Source organism: Ursus americanus, chromosome 3 (genome assembly GCF_024610735.1).
Source record: "Ursus americanus isolate L20-20 chromosome 3, mUrsAme1.1.p, whole genome shotgun sequence".
NCBI classification, from domain to species: Eukaryota; Metazoa; Chordata; class Mammalia; order Carnivora; family Ursidae; genus Ursus; species Ursus americanus.
The window spans coordinates 6,892,107-6,906,926 of NC_142129.1; the positions used below are offsets into that span (position 1 = coordinate 6,892,107).

General features: G+C 46.9%; 4 non-coding genes across 4 annotated transcripts; 3 read left to right on the forward strand and 1 right to left on the reverse strand.

Annotated features, from left to right (window-relative positions):
* Positions 1 to 3,141: 3,141 nt before the first annotated feature.
* TRNAC-GCA (transfer RNA cysteine (anticodon GCA)) lies at positions 3,142 to 3,213 on the reverse strand. Its single transcript has one exon. It is a non-coding gene; the product is annotated as a tRNA-Cys (tRNA).
* A 3,305-nt stretch (positions 3,214 to 6,518) lies between these two features.
* TRNAC-GCA (transfer RNA cysteine (anticodon GCA)) lies at positions 6,519 to 6,590 on the forward strand. The gene has a single exon. It is a non-coding gene; the product is annotated as a tRNA-Cys (tRNA).
* Positions 6,591 to 10,437: 3,847 nt separating this feature from the next.
* Positions 10,438 to 10,509, forward strand: TRNAC-GCA (transfer RNA cysteine (anticodon GCA)). Its single transcript has one exon. It is a non-coding gene; the product is annotated as a tRNA-Cys (tRNA).
* Positions 10,510 to 14,235: 3,726 nt separating this feature from the next.
* On the forward strand, positions 14,236 to 14,307 carry TRNAC-GCA (transfer RNA cysteine (anticodon GCA)). The gene has a single exon. It is a non-coding gene; the product is annotated as a tRNA-Cys (tRNA).
* The last annotated feature ends 513 nt before the right edge of the window (positions 14,308 to 14,820 follow it).

Here is a 14,820-nt window from a genome sequence, read left to right on the forward strand (position 1 = left end):
TTTTATTATTATGAAGAACACTCTTTGCCCTGATAATACTTTTAATCTATAATTCATTTTGTCTGATATCGATATACTGAAACTAACTTTATTTTGGTTAATATTCGTTTGATATATCTTTTCCCATCCTTTCACTTTCAAACTTCCTGTATATTTATGTTTCAGGAATGTGTTTTATAAAAGCATACAGCTAGAGTTTGTTGTTGAATCCTGTGTGACGATCTCTATCTCAACTGGCAAATAGGCCATTTGCATTTATTGTGATTAGTAATATATTTTTCTTCATTCCTACCATCTCTTTCGTGCTTTCTATCTATTTTTATTTTTTCTTTGCCTTTCTTTCCATTCTTCTATTGGATCGATCCCTTTTTCTTTTTTCATCTTTGACGAATTCACCTTGATTCACCTTTTTCTCCTAATTTGAAAATTATTTAGTCTTCCTTTTCTATAGTTTTAGGGGTTACTCTTTAAATTTTTACACATTTTACACACACGTCTGATCTGATATAGTCTAACAATAATTAGTATTGCCACCCTCCTTCCACACACAAAAGAAGAACTTTAATGTCTTAGTTCAATCACGTCATTGCCCTTGTCTTCTGTGTAATTGTTCTCTTTGGTTAAGTCTTATTTTTAAGCCCTCCCCAACTCATTTTTTTGTCTTGTATCATCAGTGCTTTTTATTTTTTATTTTTTTTTAAAGATTTTATTTATTTGACAGAGAGAGAGACAGCCAGCGAGAGAGGGAACACAAGCAGGGGGAGTGGGAGAGGAAGAAGCAGGCTCATAGTGGAGGAGCCTGATGTGGGGCTCGATCCCAGAACGCCGGGATCACGCCCTGAGCCGAAGGCAGACGCTTAACTGCTGTGCCACCCAGGCGCCCCTAATCAGTGCTTTTTAGATTCACCAGTATGCTCACTAGTATTTTTGTTCACCATATTTTCTCTTGTCTCTTTCTCCTTCCTTCTGGGTTCAGTGTTCTCCTTTTGGAATTACAAGTTTTAAAAGCTGCTTCAGCAAGGATATCTTAGAAGTAAATGCTTTCAATATATTTCTGTCACTTCTGAATGATAGTTGAACTGAGTAGAGAATTCTAACGTGTTACTTTTCACTCAGAATACTTTATTCCATCGTCTTCTACCCATCATTGCTTCCGTTGAACAGTCTGCTGTCATTCTAATTATTATTCCTCTGTCCGTGATTTGTCTTTTCTGTTTGGCTGCTTTTAAGATCATCCCTTTGTATGGCACTATGGTACCATGAAAGCACTGCAGTGTGCCTAGGTGTGTTTGGGGGTTTTTTGGGAACTCATTCCTAATCTGAGGTCTTTGTACTAGTCTGGAAATCTCTCAGCTATTATATCATTATAGTTTATACTTGTAGAATTCATATTTGACATTTATCAGAACTCTATTCTACTCTGCACCCCTCTTAGCCACTCTTTTTTGTTTTGCATTTTTTTAGACCTTTATGCTTCATTCTTGGTAGTTTTTTAAGACATATTCTATTTCGTTCACAAATCTCTCTTCTTTCTATCTGCTATTATACTATTAATTTCAGTTATTGTATTTTTCATTTTAGATGAGTCTTTTTCCTCTTTTTGAAAGTCATATATTCTCATACATTCAATTTCCTATGTCTTTAATAATTTTGACCACACTTACCTCATAGTATCTGTATATTTCTCCTATCTGACATTCTTTATTTTGTCTGATGGTTTTCACTCATGGTTGGCTGATTCCTTGTTGATTTTATTATTTTGAATTGTGCACCCATTTTAAGCCAGGTGTCACCCGTGGGAATTCTGTGTGGCCTGGCCTGCAGCTGTGCCCTCAGAGTTTGTGTCTATTTCTTCTGAGTACTCCACAATCATTATTAGCCTAGGCACACTTTTTATGTCAACTTTTAGCATGGGGAATTTCTGAACCATGCAGGTAGCGTAAATTCAAAGTTCTAACAAGTATGAAGATAAATCTCTGGTTATGAATTTTCAGGGGAGATGCCTCCTCCCCCACTGAGAAGAGAAAGACCCCTTGTCTGCTCGTGCTCATGTTTTGCTAACCCACCCTTGTACTAATGGTGTGGCTCTCTGGGAGTCTGACTTTACAGGCAGGAGGGGCGTTTCAGGTCTAGACCTAATCTCCGGGATCCACATGGCTGTTAAAACTCAACACCTCTGCTGTCTCACCATAACCACAGGCATTCTTGGGGTCAAAACTTCAGTTCATTCCCCTGCCCCACCCCCAAGATAATCCTTTATTGTCATGCGAGCTCAGCTATACCTGTGATTGGGTATTTGTTTGATACCGTTTGTTAAAACCCTATTTTATGTTTCACTTCTGGGTGTTTTGAGGTAGAAGGAGTTTTAGATGATCTAGTCTAACATATTCCCAGTAACAGAAATCCTTTTATTTTAAAATAGCCCTCTCTTCTGTCTAGCTGTCCTCATTCCCATGACCATTTCTTTGTTTGACTGTTCTACCCACTGCAGACAGTTCTTGCTCAGCTCTGTCTTTCCTGTGTCTGGTATCAAGTGGGAATCAAATATGTCTTGAGTGAATGGATGAGTCCATGGATGAACAGATGGATGTCAGCCACTGCTCTGATGTCAGTAAGCATTGAGAGGATAGAGTAGGGGTCAAAAAGCCCATCCATGCCTCTTTAGGGAAGATGGATTAGGGACGGTTTGTGCTAGAGCTGGCTCGCACCAGAGAGTCACTTGTTAGCATATCTTCCCCATTCCATGTTCAGTGATCTTGTTTGTAGCTTGAAATTGACCACGGTGAGATTATTTACACCATGAAACTGGGAAACACTAAAAATCAGCAATGCCCTTCCCCCAAGAGCTGGTTGTTAAGTATGTAGCAGCATACCACTGATGTGGAGCAGTGAAAGTGTGTAGAAAAAGGGAGCCTAAGCCTACGTAGAACAAGACCCATGGTGAGTGAACTATGAAGTCACAGTTGGAGGAACCTATCACTCTGGGGCTGTGGTGCTCAGCGCCAGGGTTTTAAGCTGCCCCGGACTTTTTTTTTTTTTTTTTTAACCAGATTTGGAAATGCTCCATATCCTGAGGCTCAGTATTAGGGAAAGGAGCTGAATCTTTAATACCAGCTCCAGTGAACAAAAGTGAGAGACAGCAGGGGGCACCTGGATTTGAACCAGGGACCTCTTGATCTGCAGTCAAATGCTCTACCCCTGAGCTATACCCCCTGATGTAGGTGGGGGCCTAAGTAATACCTTTTACCTGTGCAGCCACACCCAACACCCCTATAAATTTTTGTCATAAACGTACATTAGCTGGACCTCCTGGAAGCAGCCAAGCCTACCTCACTGCAATTTTCTCTCTCTGATGAAAAACAAGCAACCGGTTCTCCTCCCTGTAGCTGCCTCCCTGCTTTTTCTGGAAGAGCACTGACACCAACATTTAAAGCTGGAAGGGCCTTCAGAGTCGCTAGTCTATGCCATTCACAGAGGGCATCTGAATACAGACATTCAAGATTACTAGTCTTTCACCACACAAAGCCCTTTACTGGTGGGATGAGAACCTGAATCCACTCTTCCTGACTTTGGGTTTAGAACCCTGTTACTGAACCAATGACTCTCTTACCTTCCTCTTGTCCCTAGCTTCCATCAGTCAAAATATGTAAAGGCCACATAATAGGAGCCATCTGAACAGATGTATACAGACCTGAGGCCATCAAAGGGACTAGAATGCAGGCTTCATAGAGCATGAGTGTGCCACACAGCTCAAAGACCACAAGGGGAAAGCTGATGGAGGAGCCCAGGATGTGACACGGTGCATGAACTGCATCCCTTGGGCCAGTCTCAGATTTTTGTACTTACGAATCATCTCAGGAGTTTGTCAAACATGCAGATATGATCTGGGCTAAGGAACAAGCTCCTTTTGGAAAGTCAGGAGACCCAGTTTGAGAAACACCTGCCACAGGTTTAGCTCGGCTTCCTCTTGCACCACCTGCAGGAAGACTCGGGTACCGCAACACCCAAGAAAGGAATGGGTTTGGAATTTGAACACCCTCTGGGATCAGCTGGGATTATAACCAAAGACCAGGGTCAAACTGCTCATCTTCTGATCTCTGCTCTAGGTCAGTGGTTCTTAATTTTAGGGGGCCTCAGAATCACCTGGAGGTCTTGTTAAAACAAAGATGGCTGGGCCCCCACCCTAAAGGTTTGTGCTGACAAGTTCTCAGGTAATGCTGATGTTGCTGACCTGGGACCATACCTTGAGCAGCACTGCTCTAGACCTCCACACATCTGTGACCAGGCCCTTATCATACCTGCAGCCACACCCAAGGCACCTGTCCACCGTTGCCTCTTCTGCACATTCACCGGACACTGGGGCCTTCACTCCGCCAAAGATAGTGTCCTGAGGTCCCGCTCGCTTTCCTCCCACCGCCTGCCTGGGACCAACTGTCAATTAGCCCTCCTTCCATTTTCCCATTTAGGAAACTAACACCCAAGAAGACTAATACCCCTCCCCAATATGGGGACCCCTTGTTCAAGCGAGTAAAGGGGGAGATGCACCTGTTCTGTCTGGAGCAGCCCAGTATGAGTTCAAAAGCCTAGTTTGTCTCAGCAAACTCAGGCTCGAGGGTGTTGTAAAATTATTCCCGTCTACAAATGAAACGGGAGATGAGAAAGTGTCTTCGGCCCCACAAAGGAAAGTATCCAGGTTAGACCATGGACATATGGAAACATCCGAACATTCTTGTCTTTGGACATTTCCTTCGCAGAAACTTACTTCTTAATTTGCTACGAGTTGTTTTTTTAAGCCGTGAGTAGTGAGACAGATAATGAACAAAGATCTATCTTACTATAATGCAGGTTGTAATGGGAACTGTGAGGAAAACAAAAACAGAGCAAGGGGATAAAAATGATGGGATACAGTTTAGACAGAACCACAGGAGGCCCTGCTGATGAGCTGATGCTGGGCAGAGCCCTGAGCAAAGAGAAGGCGCACCGGGAGTTTCTGGAGCAGTGCCCTTGGAAGAACAGCAAAGACCAGTGTGGCTGGAGGCAAAAAGGAAGGAGTTCGGGGAGGAAGCAGCTGGGGCCAGGTCCTGTAGGTCCCGTAGGCTGCAGCGTGGACTTTGTTCTTGGGGGAGCAGGAAGCCACTGAGCAGAGCGGGAAACGTCATCTGACTCCTGTCCGAAAGGGCTGTCTCAGTGGAAATAGAAGTAGGTGGAAGAGGCAGGGGGAGACCTGCCAGGAGAGGGTGGTGACGGGTCAGGTGGGCCTGGACCAGAGGTCATGACCGCAAGAACTGCTCAGATGCAAATATGTCTCACAGCAGAGTCGACAGGACTTGCTGCAGGCTTTGGATGCAAACAAAAGGGGTGACCCCACAGTGGCTGGCCAGTGTTTGGCCCTTGTCGCTGGGAGAATCATAGCACTTAGGTGGGCAACACGGGGTGGGAAGGGAGCTGGCTAGGGGTGAGAACTAATAATTCTCTCCCATGTTCAGTTTGAGGGGCCTATTAGATCTCTGAATGAGGAGGTCAAGTCTGAGGCTCTGGCTCCGGGAGGAGGCTGCCGGTCCCACTGGAGGGGCCATCATCCATGGGCTTTTCATGTCCTTGTTTCTCCCCAGGGTTCATGTCCATTCTCTGTCGGCTGTGGATTTAGTGGGATTCTGCTCTAATACATGCTTTCAGATCTTGTTCTTCTGGAATGTCCTTCTTTTGTCCTCATGCTTAAATATTAGTTTCCATGATTCAGAATTCTAGGTTGGAGGTTATTTTTCTTCATATGTAAAAAAATATTTATTTTATAATAGTATAAAATATCAATAAAGACAACTTTATTATTCTTCATCTCACCAAAGCAATTTTTTTTTTTTATTTCAAAATGCCACGGTTCAAGGTCTACACAGCTAAAAGGTTGTATATATCAGTGCTTAATACTTTGGATTATAATTCTCAACTACAACTTAATTTTTTTAATAACATGCACAGTAAAGGAAGGAATTACATAATTTAGAAAATATGCATTTTAAACAATCCTTAATAATTATGACCATCCTGGGTTTAATGTGAGAATATTTATGTCAACAAACAATGCAAACAGTACATTTGGGGCAGTGGTGATCTGAGCTGCAGTTTGAGTTTTTTACTTTGGGGGAAAATGTCTGTGGGGGGGGGGTTCCTACTAAAATATAGATCTGTTTGTTAGGTCTATTTAACTTTATTTATGTATATATTTTCACTTAAATATACAACTTTTTAAAATAAGAACGTTTTCCTGATTATAACAAAGCAATAAAGACGGTAGAGACCCACGGGACAAGATGGATGACTGTTAACTGGTTTCACATAGAAGAAAAAAAAAAATCATTCCCCTGAAATATAGTCTGTAGAGGAGTTAGTAGGGGAGGCTGATGGCCGGAAGGGTGCGGTTCTGGAGGCTCACTGAGAACGAATGGTAGTTAGTGTAGCGTTGGACACCCGGGTATTGCAACATAGTGAAAAGATGCTAGTTCAAAACATACAGTATGTGTGGGGGTATAGCTCAGGGGTAGAGCATTTGACTGCAGATCAAGAGGTCCCCGGTTCAAATCCGGGTGCCCCCTGTTGGTTTTTCTTTCCCAGTCGTTGCTTGTCCAGAATCAGACGTTTTGTCATGACCCTCTGACCAAAGTATATGTTTGGTGAGCTCTCCTGAGTCCACAGGAGGATGGGGGCACACACAGAAGCAGCCGCTGCGAGAACTCATAGGTTCAGCCGCAGGGGGGCGCTGTTCGTGCTCATGTGCCCTGGACTTCAGCCCCGGGGACTGATGCAGTACTTTTATTGTAAAAACGAGGCACACCTCTACCCTTCCTCCTACCCCCTCCACCCCGATGCTCACTAGACGATCTGACAGGCACGTTTGATTCTAAAGGGAGCTTGGCCTAAACGTGTTTGGTTCTCAAAGCCGGTGCCCTTGGCAGGGGCCCGAGAAGCTGCCAGGTGCGGAAGAAGGCCTAGTCAGAAAGCGGTCCGTCCCGGTGGCAGACCCCGCGGGTCTCAGGCAAGCCCACGGAAGACGTCGGCGACTTGCTGTGCTAGAGTCCTGGATAGGGCAGCTGGGGGGAAGGCGCCCTGGCTCCCGGGCGGGTCTTTTGAACACAGATCACGTGGTCTCTGATGCGTAATCCAGGGAGCGCCCACCTGCTGTCATTAAAAACATGCATGTTGTAGACTTTATTCTTAGAGCAGTTTAAGGTTGGCAGAAAAACTGAGCAGAAAGCACAAAGAGTTCTCATTTAACCCCTCCCCTCACCCTACCCCACCCCCCAGTTTTCCTGTGGTTAAGATCTTGCACTCGTCTGGTACATTTGTTAAAACTGGTGAGCGAATATCGATCGATACATTATTATTAACTGACACCTACAGTTTTATGGATTTTGACAAATGCATAATGTCACGTATCCACAATTAACTAGCATCATAGGGATAGCCCCAGTGTTCTAAAAATCCCGCCTGATATATCTAGTCATTTCTCTCCTCCCCCTGCCAATCCCTGGCGACCACCGGTCTTTATACTGTCCCAAGTTTTGCCTTTCCCAGAATGTCATCCAGTTGGAAGCACACTGTATGTAGCCTTTCCAGATCGGCTTCTTTCACTTAGCTATAGGCACGTAAGGTCCCTCCATATCTTTTTGTGTCTTCATAGCTCATTTCTTTTTATGGTTGAATAATATTCCGTGGTATGCACCTGCTGCCATATTTATTCAGACTTGCTGGCATTCCAGGTAACTGCCTCTTCCTGCAAGTAGGGAAGAGAAGAATTAAGCGTACACTTATCTTGATGAGCACCGAGGAATATACAGAAGTGCTGGCGCACCACCCTGTACACCTGAAAGTAATATACTGCTGGATGTTAACGACACTGGAATTGAAGAAGCAGAAGAAAAAGAAGAAGGAAGCGGGGAGGGGGAGGAGGGAAGAGAGAAGAAGCAGATCAAGCCTTTGCCAGAAAAGCTCCCCAGGCTGTGGCAGTGCTGTACAATTTCCCCCATTCCTTATTCCAGCACTGATCTAGTCTCACTTATGAGATCTGCGGTAGGTATATGCAACTACCTTTCTGACACCCTCAATGTTTGAAATTCCTTTCCGTGGTGGAGGGGAGGGGGATCCACAGCTGTCCATGACTGGTGGAAACCAGGACCTACCCGCACTACCAAAGGCAAAAGTACCAGACTCTGCCCTCCCACCAACCCCAGCAATGCCCTAAGCTTAGCCATCCACACGCACGTGATTGAGACTTGGAATATGGAATGAGGGACACACAGGCAGGAAGAGTCTGGAATTTATTCCAGGGGAGCTCTGGCATTGGCAGTGGGGCTGGGGGCTACAGCCAGTGTGCAACAGGGACATCACCAGCCCCCTAACCAGGATGCTGTTTGGGGGTGAAGGATCCTGACCCCCTGGCTGCCCTTTAATTCTGCCCGTTTTCTGAGTGTAGATCGCTAGGTTTCCTTGAGTGGTCTGAGATTTTTGTCTTTGTGCCAGTCATTTCCTTGTTTGCATCAATTAGCCATTATCAGTTTCAATTTTTGAGACAGAATGCTGCCAGTGTGAAAACTGATACTGGAAGTCAGGTGCAGGAAGTGAGGGGAACGTGGCGTCAGTTATCTGGTCGGGTTGGGGCTAAAAGCAGTGACCACCTGGCCAGGTATTCAGGAATTGGAACCTGGCCATCACGGACACACAGTGACAAAGCAGAGAAGTTGACTATTGCCTGGGTCACCTGGAGCCAAGTGCCCAGGGAGGGCCAGGCCCTGATACACTAAGTTACCACAGGGCACCGGGAAGCACTGTATGGTAGAGCGGCTGATTCTTTTGGCACAGGAACTCAGAGAAAGAAAATGAAGCTCAAACATGTAAATCCTCTATTCTCGGCAGCGCCAAGTGCACAGAGCCTTATCTCTTACTCCTGAATAACTGAAAAGGCCTCCAACCGAAAGTAGGGTTTGATCCTGTGGGTTACAGACTTACTATGTCAGTTAAAGGAACAATATCCTTGTCTCATGCGTGAAAGACAGGACACTAATCAGAAAAGAGTAGGGGCGCCTGGGTGGCACAGTCCTTGGGCGTCTGCCTTCGGCTCAGGGCGTGATCCCGGTGTCATCAGATCGAGCCCCACATCAGGCTCCTCCTCTATGAGCCTGCTTCTTCCTCTCCCTCTCCTCCTGCTTGTGTTCCCTCTCTCACTGGCTATCCCTATCTCTTCAAATAAATAAAAAATAAAATCTTTAAAAAAAAAAGAAAAGAGTGGGATCTGCGCACGCACTCGGCGCTAATACAGTGAACTCAGAAACAAAGGTCAAAACTTCTGGCATGGAGGCTAGGAACCAGCTCCACCAAATGGATTTCGCCTCACCCGGGGAACCTGGCCATGCCAGGGAAGGGCACCCGACATTCCAATTACGTCCCCTAATGAAAAGATGGTGTTTTAGAGGCTGGACAAGCGGCCAGCAACACGGGAGCAGGTCGATTATGTGAGAAACATCACGGACGGGGCGCTCTCTGTTCTCACTGGAATGCTGATTTTGAGTTTACCTTATGTTTTTGAAGTGAACCACCTTACCCGTGTAACAGAGGAATGTTATTGGTAAGCTGCACAGGAATGAGAAAAGAATCTCCCCTCTTCTACCCTATCTTCCACTGCATAGCTCAGTGTCCTCTGTGGTCTCTGGAAAGTGAATCTCACCGGTGTCTGAGGCCACATAGCGTCCCCTTCGGTTACTGCCCTGATGCCTTGTAGGAAGGACGGTGTGTGTGCTCTATGCACGAAGGTCTGCGAGCCGGGAGGGAGGGGATGGGGGTTCACATTCAGGGCCTGGGCTCTCCTGCTGGGGGGCAGAGGAAAGAGAGATCTCTGACCATATAGCAGGGACCCTTGAGCCGGGGCTGTGGGCCCCCAAACAGCAGCCTTCATGCGGCGCCCTAGCTTCCTCCGCTTTGCTGCCGGAAGGATTCAGGCGCTACTGCCTCTCCGGCTTTGTCTCTCCTGGGTTCACCCAAGCCCCTAGGAGACTGCCTCAGGAGGGCACTGGGCCGGGGAAAGGGGGGAGAATGGGAAGGCAAACAGACAGCCAGCTAGGGTGAGGCTGGGGAGGGCGGGGCGGAGCGGGTGGAGCTCAGCGAGGAGGGAAGTAAGGAAGGAAGGATGGGGGGGCGGGGTCCCGCAGAAACCTGGTACCTCCCGCAGTTCTTGCGCGGCTAGCGGAAAAGCTCCTATTAGCCAAGCGAGGGGTCTCTGGGGGAGTGGGAAGGCGGCCCCATGGGCACAGAGTGGTCTCTAGTGCGTTTGTGCTAGACCTGCTAGTTTCATAGGCCTACCAGCAACGAATGGAACTCAGGGGGCGCTGTGGAATGCTTGGGTGCGGCGTCACAGGTGAAGTAACGTAAAGAGGAGCCAACCCAGCGCAAGGGGGTATAGCTCAGGGGTAGAGCATTTGACTGCAGATCAAGAGGTCCCCGGTTCAAATCCGGGTGCCCCCTGCTGGACCTTTGCTTTATTGCCGAAGGCGGAGGAATGACTTCCCAAGTACCACCATCCATTTAACGTGCCCTCCCCGCCGCTTTCCCCAGACCTTGTCTCAGGTGCCTTTTCTCCCCCAGCATTGACCCATTGGCTGCAATTCTTCACCTCTAGGTTTCTGTGGCTCTTGCTTGCGACTTTTCACTCCCAGAGGTGAGAGCACTCTGCACCCCCTTGCTCTGGGCTCGGCGGTAGGTATCAGTCTGGACCAACCAGGAGACAAAACCCACACAGTAACTTAAGTGGGAAGTTTAATAAAAAGAATTATTGTGTTATAAAAAGAGTAACTACGGGGGTGGGGGAATGGGATAGGCTGGTGATGGGTAGTAAGGAGGGCACGTATTGCATGGTGCACTGGGTGTTATACGCAACTAATGAATCATCGAACTTTACATCAAAAACCAGGGATGTACTGTATGGTGACTAACATAAAAAAAAAAAAACCACTGGAAAAGAATTCGGTACAAACAAACAAAAGAGTAACTACACAGATGCAAAGAAAACTCTAATGTTATCCTGGGGGGACAGGGACACAAAGAAGGATAAATTTAGAAGGGGGACCCCTCCCCAAAGCTGGGACGAGACCCTAGGGAAAATGTGGTTGCAGTCCACGCTCCAGGTTGCCGCAACCTGACCTAGTCACAGTCTTGCAAGCAGGAAGCAAACTTCTTGGGCACAGGAGAGCGACTTGCAAGTGTGAAGTCTGGAGCGTGCAGCATCTGCACCTGGAGGGCTCGGGGACCAAACCTCTGAGCGGCAGAGACAAGCGGGCGGGCCGGCGCCCGCAGTGCGTGGGCGGAGTTGGGAGCGCCCAGGGTGGGTCACCCGCCGAGCTGGGGCTGCGAGGTCGCCATGGGACTTCGTTCTCTGGGTGCCTGGTTGGGTCCTCACACACTGACACCTCTGACCAACCACGCAGCAGAGACCAAAGGGAAGGAGGAAAAACAGAACAAAAAACAAAACCACCACCACCAACACGTAGCAAAAATCAGGGAGACAATCCCTTTTTTCCTACAACATCCCTCCAGCGCCCTCTACTGACAGCTGTTCATATTACAGGGGAAACGCTTCTAGAAACCTGTCGGTTATTGCAGGGCAGGTATGGGGGCATGAATTTGGACCCGACATTCAAAAAATTGATAGCTGGCACATCGTGTGACTTGTTTTGGCCAACAGGATGTTAGCAGGTGTATGCAGGCAGGGGCCTGAGATCAACTTGCGAGATTGGGTTTGTCCTCTGGCGCTTCTGGTATTACCGTGAGATGTGTTTATCCTGTGAGCTGCTGCCCCTTCAGCCAGGGCCCTCAGCTCGGCTCACCGAGAGCAGCCACAGCCGGCTGGACCTGCAGCTTGAAGCGGACTTACCCAGCCAAGCCCAGCCTAGATCAATTGATTCACGTTCAATATTCTGACCCACGGGCATGAGAATAAACGCTTATTGCTGTGTGTCACCGGTTTGGAGTGGCTTGTTTTGCGACACTATTGTGGATTAGGCTGGCAAATACTAAAGTCGACATACAGAAGGGGACTCCTGCTATAACAAAAGCCTAAAGTACGTGGCATGTCTTGCCAATGAAACAATGGGTGGCAAGGGAGCTGTTAACAATCAGCTGAAAAAATAGGAAACTATTGTTGAGGGCAGAGAAATCAGAAGCTCATGATAACCTTGAAGGCAGAAAATACACTTGAACTTGTAACGTTGGGGGTAGGATATTTCAAAGAAAAATATTGAATGCATGAGCTATCTTGTGTAAGGTCCTACAAAAAAAAAAAAGCTTTGAGTTCAGAAGAGAACTTACTGGTTTGCAGTCAGAATTTAGAGGCAATCTAGATAGTTCAGAATTGCATAGTCAGAAAAATGAAACCATTCTCTCCAAAACAAAGGTGAGGCTATTATGATATCACTTTAGGAAAAAGACTAAATCCAGAGCCTTCCGGTAAGACATAGTCTCAAACCAAATCAAGCTTAATGCCCTCATAGTTGGAATGCACTTTATTAAGAACACTGAAGACTTGAACTGGTACCAAGTATATCGTCTCAGTTGGACAAAAGTATCCCCAGAAAGACTAAGGATGTGCCCAAATAATTATAATTGAGCTGGAGGGAGAGCATATGTCAAAAAGAATTGTGATCACGTGGCTTTGGCACATGGATTCAAATAAATAGAAAACCCACACGTTGCTTGAGAGAGCGGTACTGTCAAGAGCATCACTAGCCTGAACAAAAAGACACGAAGACTGGGAAGTAATAGGACCTGGGCTTCCAGCATTCTACAGGGGGAAGCGAGCTGGGAAGAATGTCCAGCCACCAGAAAGGACATTTTTCCAATGATCTCTTCAAAAATTGCAGAGAAGCCGGAAGGAAAAAGAAGACGTCTCAGAGTCATGCAGAACAGTGGACAGGGAGCTCTCCCGAGTTAGCAGAACCAGAGCCAAATCATGTTGAATTTTGGGGTAGTCTGTTAGATAATAATATTGCAAAAAGGCTGGCAAATACAGACATTGGGATCCAGAAGGGGGCTCTGGCTGGAACAAAAGGCAAAAAAGAGCACGGCCACTTCTGCCTAGCATTTCAATTTCTGTGAGTCAACTTCTATGACTCTCGTGTGCTTCCCATCGGAACCCATCTTTGAATGTAAATGGTTTACTGCAGTTAAGTCTGTTCCTGTACCATCAATGGATTTTGGGTGTGTGAGTGGTAGATAATTTGTTTTTTAAGTTTATAGGTCTCTGGATTAAGAGAAGCCTCTCCTGGATCTAATGTAGGTCATAAGATCCTGGACTTTGCCTGAATGAGGTTTGGGGGGCCTTGGGATAAAGCTGAGTAGATTACACATGCGGGAGAGATGGAAGTAATTACGACCAAGAGGGCAGACCACGGTGGATGAAGATGTTGGCCCCAGTTCTGTGCTTATTCAGTGTGTTCCCTTTGCCACAAGACTTTTCAGATGCTCCCATTAAAAGTGGAAGAGATTTCCCTGCCCTTGATGCAGGGCTTGGTCCTGAGACTCCTTTCACTGGTGGGATGTTAGCACGTGGACACAAGCCGAGGCTTGAAACCTGCTTGCACAGGTGGCTGGACTTTTTTGCATTTCTACCGTTGCCAGGAGAAAAGTTTCCCTTCTAGCTGCCGCTTTTCCAACTTCGACCCAGGAATAAACAGACTTGGAGCAAACCTGAGCCCAACTCACATCAGGGATCCAAGCACAGATGACTCCCAGCTTGAAGCCGGGCCGCAGGTCAAGCCCAGACTAGATCCACTGACTGATCGCCATGCATGTTGCTGACCTGTGAACGTGAAAATAAATGCTTACTGTTGCATGCATCTGCATCTGGGGATGGTTTGTTATCCCCAAGCATTACTGGACATAGCTCATCCAGGCACGATTCTTACACTTCCTCTCCCTTCTCCTTCCCACCGGGTACTGAGTGAGGCGAGGGGAGGAGACCGCAGTTTACCCAAGGAGCTCAGGTTGTGGCTACAGAAGAGAAGTGCTATTAAACAAGGGAGGGTCTCTGGGGAATGGAAGGACCAACTCCTGGCCAGGGTGGTCTCCAGCCAGTTTATGGTGGGCTTGCCAGTTTCATAGGCCGAGCAAGAGAGAATAGGGTGTCCAGTGCACTATGGAATGCTTGGGTGTGGCAGTGCAGGTGAACTACACTAAGGAGGAACCTCATTCCACCAAGGGGGTATAGCTCAGGGGCAGAGCATTTGACTGCAAATCAAGAGGTCCCTGGTTCAAATCCAGATGCCCCCTGCAGGTGGCTTACCTTATTGCCAAGTGCAAATAAATGGCCTCATTTAGGGTCCTGCTCATTGTAAAATCACCTACATCAGCACCCTCCGTGCCGGGTCTGTGTCAGTTTCCGCAAGTGGCTTCTGGGGTGCTGTAGCTGTCATGGTGCTGTTGTTAAGGATGTATACGTGGCAGAAGTTTCTTACTTCCTCTTTAAAGCTGATCAGTTGTTACCCAGCCTGGATGTATACGTGGCAGAAGTTTCTTACTTCCTCCTTAAAGCTGATCAGTGGTTACCCAGCCTATCTGCCCCAGAATTACTTAGGGACCTTAGTAAAAATACAGCTTAGCCCCAGGAATTATGACTTAGTAGGACTGAGGAGATGCCTGGGAGCTTCCGTTTGGGGGAGGCACACCTCCCTACTAATTTCGATGGTAACATCCAGCCAATCCAAGTGGCTGGAAAGTTATTTTGGAACTTACGATGCTATGTTATTTTAAACAACATTCTGGTGGTAAACATCAATGATTTTT